This window comes from Theropithecus gelada, chromosome 7a (assembly GCF_003255815.1).
Source record: "Theropithecus gelada isolate Dixy chromosome 7a, Tgel_1.0, whole genome shotgun sequence".
Taxonomy (NCBI): domain Eukaryota; kingdom Metazoa; phylum Chordata; class Mammalia; order Primates; family Cercopithecidae; genus Theropithecus; species Theropithecus gelada.
In genome coordinates, this window is record NC_037674.1 from 20,868,873 (window position 1) to 20,878,204 (window position 9,332).

Sequence of the window (9,332 nt, forward strand, 5' to 3'; positions counted from 1 at the left end):
TTGGGAGGCTGAGGCAGGCACATCACCTGAGGTCAGGAGTTCAAGACCAGCCTGACCAACGTGGAGAAACCCCGTCTCTACTAAAAATACAAAATTAGCCGGGAGTGGCGGTGCATGCCTGTAATCCCAGCTACTAGGGAGGCTGAAGCAAAAGAATCGCTTGAACCCGGGTGGCGAAGGTTGTGGTGAGCCGAGATTGTGCCATTGCACTCCAGTCTGGGCAACAAGAGCAAAACTCCGTCTAAAAAAAAAAAAAAAAAAAAAAAAATGTGCTAGCAATCATCTAGGCCTTTAGCAAGTCATTTTCTTTTCTAGTGGAGGGTCTTTGCTCCATGTTGATGGCTGCTGACCGATATGGATGGTGGCTGCTGAAGGTTGGGATGGCTGTGGCAATTGCTTATAATAAGACAACAATGACATTTGCTACATCTGTTGACTCTTGTTTTCATGAAAGAGTTCCTGATGGCGTGTGATGCTAGTTAATAATATTTCACCCACAGTGGACCTTTCAAAATTGGAGTCAATCCAGTTTTCTCAAACCCTGTCTCTGCTTTATCAACTAAGTTTATGGAATATTCAAATCCTTTGTTGCCGTTTCAATAGTGTTCACAGCATCTTCACAAGGAGTAGATTCTATCTCAAGAAACCACTCTCTTTGCTTATCTATAAGAAGTAGCTCCTCATCTGTTCAAATTTTATGAGATTGCAGCAATTCAGTCACATCTTCAGGTTCCACTTCTAGTTCTCTTGCTATTTCCACCACATCTACAGTTACATCCTCCATTGAAGTCTTGAATCCCTCAAAATCATCCATTAGGGTTAGAATCCACTTCTTGCAAAATCCTGTTGATGTTGATATTTTGACCTCCCATGAATCACGAATGTTCTTTTTTTTTTTTTTTTTTTTTTTTTTTGAGACGGAGTCTCGCGCTGTCGCCCAGGCTGGAGTGCAGTGGCGCGATCTCGGCTCACTGCAAGCTCCGCCTCCTGGGTTCACGCCATTCTCCTGCCTCAGCCTCCTGAGTAGCTGGGACTACAGCCGCCCACCACCGCGCCCGGCTAATTTTTTGTATTTTTAGTAGAGACGGGGTTTCACTGTGGTCTCGATCTCCTGACCTTGTGATCCGCCCGCCTCGGCCTCCCAAAGTGCTGGGATTACAGGCGTGAGCCACCGCGCCCGGCACGAATGTTCTTAATGGCATCTGGAATGCTGAATCCTTTCCAGAAGTTTTTCAATTTACCTAGGTCCATCAGAGGAATCAATGGCAGCTATAGCCTTATGAAAGGTATTTCTTCTTCATTTATTTTTTTTTTTGAGATGGAGTTTCACGGTCGTTGCCCAGGCTGGAGTGCAATGGTGCAATCTCAGCTCACCGCAACCTCTGCCTCCCGGGTTCAAACGATTCTCCTGCCCCAGCCTCCCAAGTAGCTGGGACTACAGGCATGTGCCACCACACCTGGCTAATTTCTTTTTTTTTTTTTTTTTTTTTTTTTTTTTTTTTAGGGGGTCCCCCCCTTTCCCCCCGGCGGGGGGGGGGGGGGGGGGTCCCGGGCCCCCGCAAGCNACATAAAAGGATGAGAGGAATGAAAAAGAGGGTTTCTTTTTTTTTTTTTTTTTTTTTTTTTTTTTTTGAGACGGAGTCTGGCTCTATCGCCCAGGCTGGAGTGCAGTGGCGCAATCTCGGCTCACTGCAAGCTCCGCCTCCCGGGTTCACACCATTCTCCTGCCTCAGCCTCCTGAGTAGCTGGGACTACGGGCGCTGCCACCATGCCTGGCTAATTTTCTGTATTTTTAGTAGAGATGGGGTTTCACCGTGTTAGGATGGTCTCGATCGCCTGACCTCGTGATCCGCCCGCCTCGGCCTCCCAAAGTGCTGGGATTACAGGCGTGAGCCACCGCGCCCGGCCGGCATTTTTAGTAGAGACTGGGTTTCACCATGTTGGCTAGACTAGTCCCGAACCGCCGACCTCAGGTGGTCCGCCTGTGTTGGCCTTCCAAAGTGCTGGGATTACAAGCGTGAGCCATTGCGCCAGATGAGCTATAGAGCACAGGTAGAGTAGATTTAGAATAATTCTTAAGGGCCCTAGAATTTTCAGAATGGTAAATGAGCACTGGCCTTAACTTAAAGCTATGGGCTGCATTAGCCTCTAACAAGAGAGTAAGATTGAAAAACTTCTGGAAAGGATTCAGCATTCCAGATGCCATTAAGAGTAGGATTGTCCTTTTGAAAGTCTGAAGCCAGGCATCAACTTCTCTCTAACTATGAAAGCCCTAGGTGGAATCTTCTTCCAATAGAAGGCTGTTTCCCCTGTATTGAAAATCTGTTGTTTAGTGTAGTCACCTTTAATGATTGTAGCTACACCTTGTGGACAGCTTGTTGCAGTTTCTCCATCAGCATTTGCTGCTGCTGCTTGCACTTTTATGTTATGGAAATCACTTTTTTCCTTAAACCTCATGAACCAACCTCTGCTAGCTTCAAACTTTTCTTTTTTTGTTAAAAAAAATTATTTTATTTATTTATTTTTAAATAGAGACAGGGTCTTACTATGTTGCCCAGGCTGGTCTGGACATTTCTACTTTCCTTCAAGAACTTTTCCATTTCCCAGAGTCAAGCGATAAAAGTTTAAAACAAACAAACCCAAACAATCAAAAAGAACTTTTCATTTGCATTTACAACTTGGGTAAGAAAAGGCATAGCGCAGGCGTGGTGACTGACACCTGTAATCCCAACACTTTGGGAGTGGCCAGGCGGATCACCTGAGGTCAGGAGTTCAAGACCAGCCTGGTCAACATGGTGAAACCCTGTCTCTACTAAAAATACAAAAATTAGCTGGGTGTGGTGGCACATGCCGAGTAGCTCCCAGCTGCTCAGGAGGCTGAGGCAGGAGAATCACTTGAACCCGGGAAGTGGAGGTTGCAGTGAGCCTCATACTATTACACTCCAGCCTGGACAACAGAGCAAGACTCCGTCTCGAGAGAAAAAAAAAAGAAAAGGCATAGCTTTCAGCCTATTTCAACTTTCTTTCTTTTTTCTTTCCTTCCTTCCCCTTCCTTCCTTCCTTCCTTCCTTCCTTCCTTCTCTCCTTCCCTTCCTTCCTTTTTGGAGTGCAGAGGCACAATCATGGCTCACTAAAGCCTCTACTGCCTGGGCTCAGGCAATTCTCCCACCTCAGCCTCCCAGGGTGTTAGGATTATAGGCGTGAGCCACCATGCCCATCCCTGTCTCAGCTTTCCATATGCCTATCTCACTATGGTTAATAATTTCAAACTTTTGATTTAAAGTGAGAGATATACAACTCTTCCTTTCACTTAAACACTTAGAGGTCATTGTAGGGTTTTTAACTGGCCCAATGTTAATATTGTGTCTCAGGGAATAGGGAGGGCCAAGGATAGGCAGAGTGAAGGGGGACGGCTGGTCAATGGAGCAGTCAGAACACATACAACATGTATCAGTTAAGTTTGTCATCTTATATGGACAAGGTTCGTGATGCCCACAAATAATTACAATAGTAATATCAAAGATCACTGATCACAGATCACCATATCAGATATAATAATAATGACAAGGTTTGAAATATTAAGAGAATTACCAAAATGTGACACAGAGACATGAAGTGAGCCCAGGTTATTGGAAAATGATGGTGACAGACTCGCTTGACACAGGGTTGCCATAAACCTTCAATTTGCAAAACTGGCAATATCTGAGAAGTGCGAGAAAGTGAAGCACAGTAAAACAAGGTATGCCTGTAGAGATGTCCTTTGGCTTTTGGATCTGTTTAACGAAAACAAAAAACAACAAGATGCGGTAACTCACACCTGTAATCTCAACACTTTGGGAAGCCAAGGGGAGAGGATCTCTTGAGGTCAGAACTTCAGGACCAGCATGGGCAACATATTGAGACCCCATCTCTCCAAAAAATTTTTTTAAAAGCCTCCAAGGAATTGGCAGTTGCAGTGAGCTATGATTGTGCCACTGTACTCCAGCCTGGGTAATAGAGTGAGACCCCATCTTTAAAACCAAAACGAAACAAAACCAAAAAAAGAGGAAGAAGAAATAATTGCGTTTTTTTTTTGTTTTTTGCTTTTTTGAGACAGGGTCTCGTTCTGTTGTCAAGGCTGGAGTGCAGCGGTACGATCTCAGCTCACTGCAGCCTTGACCTCCTGGGCTCAATCTATCCTCCTGCCTCAGCCTTTTGACTAGCTGGGACCATAGGCGCTTGTCGTCATGCCCGGCTAATTTTTGTATTTTTTTCCTTGTAGAGATAGTGTTTTGCCATGTTGCCCAGGCTGGCCTTGAACTCCTGGGCTCAAGTGATCCTCCTGCCTCAATCTCCCTAAGTGCTGGGATTACAGGTGTGAGCCACCACGCCCAGCCAATATTTAAATTCTGAGTAGTAGCTTCTGAGTTAAACCTAAATTATAATGTCACAATGGAATGGCAATATGCACCCCTAGCAAAGTCTTAAGAGTTTTTTTGTTTGGTTGGGGTTTTTTTTTTTTTTTTTTTTGAGACAGGATCTTGCTCTGTCACCCAAGCTGGAGTGCAGTAGTGTGATCTTGGCTCACTGCAACCTCTGCCTACCTGGTTCCAACAATTCTCATGCCTCAGCCACCCAAGTAACTGTGATTACAGGCAAGCACCACCATGCCTGGCTAATTTTTTTATTATTTATTTATTTATTAATTATTATTTTTTGAGACGGAGTTTTGCTCTTGTTGCCCAGGTTGGAGTGCAGTGGTGCGATCTCTGCTCACTGCAACCTCTGACTCCAGGGTTCAAGCAATTCTCCTGCCTCAGCCTCCTGGGTACCTGAGATTACAGGCGCCTGCCAGCACCCCCAGCTAATTTTTTGTATTTTTAGTAGCGATAGTATTTCATCATATTGGCCAGGCTGGTCTCAAACTCCTGACTTCAGGTGAACCACACGCCTCGGCCTCCCAATGTGCTGGGATTACAGGCGTGAGCCACTGCGCCCAGCATAATTATTCTATTTTTAGTAGAGACGAGGTTTCACTATGTTGGCCAGGCCGATCTCAAACTCCTGGCCTCAAGTGACCCACCCACTTCAGCCTCCCAAAGTGCTGGGATTACAGGCATGAGCTACCACGCCTGACTGTTTTAGAGATTCTTAATCTAGATTTTCTGAGCGGGTTTTAGGGAGTTTGGGAGGCCTTAAACTTATGTGCAAAATTTTGTGGACATGTATATTTTCTGGAATAAGTCTTTTAGCTTTCATCATATTCTCAAATTGGATTGAGTCAAATTAGGTTAAAAACAATAACATTGTCAGGAGAGCTCATCTTAAAGGTCGAGCCCCTAGCTTCTACTTGAGTTGAATTGTAGGGCAAACTCCTATTTATCCAGCGTTTTTTTTGTTTGTTTTTTTTTTTTTTAAAGACGGACTCTGGCTCTGTCGCCCAGGCTGGAGTGCAGTGTCGTGACCTCGGCTCACTGCAAGCTCCGCCTCCCGGGTTCACGCCATTCTCCTGCCTCAGCCTCCCCAGCAGCTGGGACTATAGGCGCACACCGCGATGCCCGGCTAATTTTTTGTATTTTTAGTAGAGACGGGGTTTCACCATTTAGCCAGGATGGTCTCGATCTCCTGACGTCGTGATCCGCCCACCTCGGCCTCCCACAGTGCTGGGATTACAGGCATGAGCCACCGCACCCAGCCATCCAGCGTTTATGAATGTTGTATTTTTATAACAGTCCACATGTATTACCAAATTTCAAGTCACAAGAAATACAATAAAAAGTCACATGAAACATCATTTTCCTCTGAAGATTGAAATGGCACTTTAGAATCTTGTATGCCTCAGATGCAAGAAATAAACTCCTTTAAATATGACTCCTCGGATTTAAATGCCCACCATATTTCTACAGAGCTGCAGCCATGGGAATCAAGGTAGGAAACCTAGATCAGAGATTCCATGTTCCCTAGACCAGGAAGGGAAAACTATTTCCCGGTTAACCAGGGCACTCTGGTAATAATCAGCTGAAAGGAGAAATCTTACTGGGAGTTGCTTTCCTAACTCCAAGTATTTTAATCCACCGGGTTTGGGAGTAGGTTTTTTTGTAGTTGTTTTGAATTTCACTTTGTTATACTGTCTGAAATTCTAATGAGAGATACAAATTAATAAAGAAAGTATTTTAGGAGTGTAGGATCATTTTCTCTTGAGTATAAATCCTTCAAAGAAGATTCCATTAAAGGAAAGTGGATAGATGTTTTTAAGAAAAGGCAAGAGCATGGATTGTTTGGGGTACTTACAGCAAGCTTTGTTGAATAGGCCTGCAGTTCTGCATCCCAGTTTGTTTTTATTATTTTTCTCACTGGGTACCTGGAGAAAGTGATGGGAGGACAACAGAAACTCTATATGGTGATTTTAAAGTATATCCACAAATTCTGTGATACTCTATCCATCAAGAGGTGGAGCTCAATTTCCTTCCTATTGAGCGTGGACTGCACTAAATGAGTTGCATGTGTCCTATAATGAATATGGCAGAAGTGACTCTGTGTGACTTATAAGACTAGGTCATAAAAGGTATTGCAGCTGCCTCCTTATCCTCACACTGGGATCACTTGCACTAGGAGGAGCCAGCTACTGTGTCATGAGGAACTCAGGCAGCCCTGTGGAAAGGCCTGTGTGATGAGGAACTGAGGCCTCTTGCCAACAGCCGTGTGAGTGAACCATTTTGGAAGGGGACCCTCCAGTCCCAGCTAAGCCTTCAGATAACTATAGACTGGGCAGTGCTAACTAAAACCTCGAGAGATCCAGAGCCAGAGCCACCCAGCTAAGCCATTCGCAGATGACCCACAGAGACTGCCTGAGATAAGAAATGTTTGTTTTAAGATGGTAAGTTTTAAGATACTTCGTTACACAGCAATAGATAACTAATATGTTACGTATCAATTTTCCTCTGTACCAGGAAAGACACTTTTCTTATTCCTTTATCACATGGGCTCTTGTTCCTCAGCCTGTCCTCAGACTAGTGGCATGATTCTATCATTGAGCTTCAAAATGGGCTAAATACATAGACTTCTGCAAATAGGCTTGGAATGTAACTGCAATTTGCAACCTTATTTCTACGCACTCAGAGTTTTTAACAATAGACAAATGAACTTTTGAAACAGTGCCCACTTATAATCTCGGTACTGCCTGCAATTCTGTTTGCTAGCTATTGCTCAGTAGGTCATTCTTTTTTAAGAGACTTCATATGGTTTTCTAGTCTGAAAAATTTATTTATTTTTTATTTTAGTGAGACAGGTCTTACTATGTTGCCTAGGCTGGTCTTGAACTCGTGGGCTGAAGCGATCCTCCTGTCTCAGCCTCCCAAGTGTTGGGATTACAGGTGCGAACCACCAAGCCCAGCCTGAATAACTTCTTTGCATGTCAGATGGAAAAGGTTGCCAGCCATTTAGCTAGTCTCTCAACCAGGCAACTCATAATATGCAGATTTAGGCAACAGCAGAAGCCTGTCAACTGAATTGCAAAACACATACCTTGGGACAGTTGAATGGGATGGACACAAAATTTCCTATGTCAAAATTTGTTTTCTGGTTCACATATCTCTTGAAAAAAATGGCTGGTTGTTGTGGCTCACGCTTGTAATGCCAGCACTTTGGGAGGCTGAGGTGGGCAGATCACCTGAGGTCAGGAGTTCGAGACCAGCCTGGCCAACGTAGTGAAAACCCAGTCTCTACTAAAAATACAAATTAGGGCTAGGTGTGGTGGCTCACGCGTGTAATCCCAACACTTTGGAAGGCTGAGGCAGGCAGATCACGAGGTCAGGAGTTCGAGACCAGCCTGACCAACATGGTGAAACCCCTATCTCTACTAAAATACAAAAATTATCAGGGCATGGTAGTGCATGCCTGTAATCCCAGCTACTCAAGAGGCTGAGGCAGGAGAATTGCTTGAACCCGGGAGGCGGAGGTCGCAGTGAGCCGAGATCATGCCACTACACTCTGGCCTGGACAACAGAGCGAGACTCCCTCTCAAAAAAAAAAGAAAAGAAAATTAGCCAGCTGTGGTGGCGGGTGCCTGTAATCCCAGCTACTTGGGAGGCTGAGGTAGGACAATCTCTCGAACCTGGGAGGCGGAGGTTGCAGTGAGCTGAGATTGTGCCATTGTACTCCAGCCTGGGTGACAGAACAAGACTCCGTCTCATTAAAACAAACAAACAAACAAAAAACCTACTGAAAATAATATCATAGCTAGGATACTTAAGGCTTGTGTGCCAGGTACTATGAGGGCACCTGACTTACATTAACTAATTTAATCATTACCACATCACTGTGATGAAGGTAGTGATTGAAAGCATGGGTCTTGGAGTCAGACAAATTGTGTTTGAGTCCTGGCCTCACCACTTATAGTTGTATGGTCTCTGGCAAACTATTTAATCTCTTTTTGCTTCAATTTTCTTACATATAAAACGGATATAATAGTACCCACTTCACAAGGGTTGTAGTATGGATTAAATAAGATAATGCCAGTAAAGCATGTAAAACTTAGCATACATAATTCCTAGCACACAGTACGTGTTCAATCAATGCCAGCTATTATTATTTTTATTTTTATTTTCCTTTTTTTTTTTTACTTTTGACACAGCCTCAGGAGGTCCTGAGGACATGTGCCCCAAGCTATTATTTTTTTATGTAGATGAAGACATAGAGTCTCAGGGAGGTTAAGTATCTTGGTCAGGATCATGCAATTAGCAAATAGAGCAAGAACTCAATTTGGATCAGCTTTGTTTCTGAGCTCAATCTCTTAACCATTACCCCACACTATCTGCTCAGTTTCTTTCTGCCCAAAGTGGAACGATCTACAGAAAAGCATCTAAACTCCGAAGCATGTCAGGAGAGATGCCTGTTTCGCATATCAATGATTTTTCAGAACCTTGAGACTTCAGTATCATCCTGTGAAATCCCCATTGAAAATCAGCAAAAAGAAAGTGGAAAAATTTTTTTAAATTGAAATATGGGAGAAGGTGCTCCTTGGTTGAGGTTCAAATTCTGCATATTCCCCATCCCGAGAATGCATCTCTATTGGAGTATGTGGCCGTAGGAGGTTCCCATAGATGTTTTAGAATGTGTCCCCTTATCTTCTTCAGGAGGGGATGAAAGCTGTTGAATGCATGGAACAAGGATTAGTGATGTGATACACAACTACAGTGAGTGTAATTGTTTATTCCTTCTATGAGTTGTTACCAGAAAGGAGTCCTGATCCAGACCCCAAGAGAGGGTTCTTGGATCTCGTACAAGAAAGAATTTGAGACAAGTTCGTAAAGTGAAAGCAAGTTTTTTTTTTTTTTTTTTTTTTTTTTTTTTTG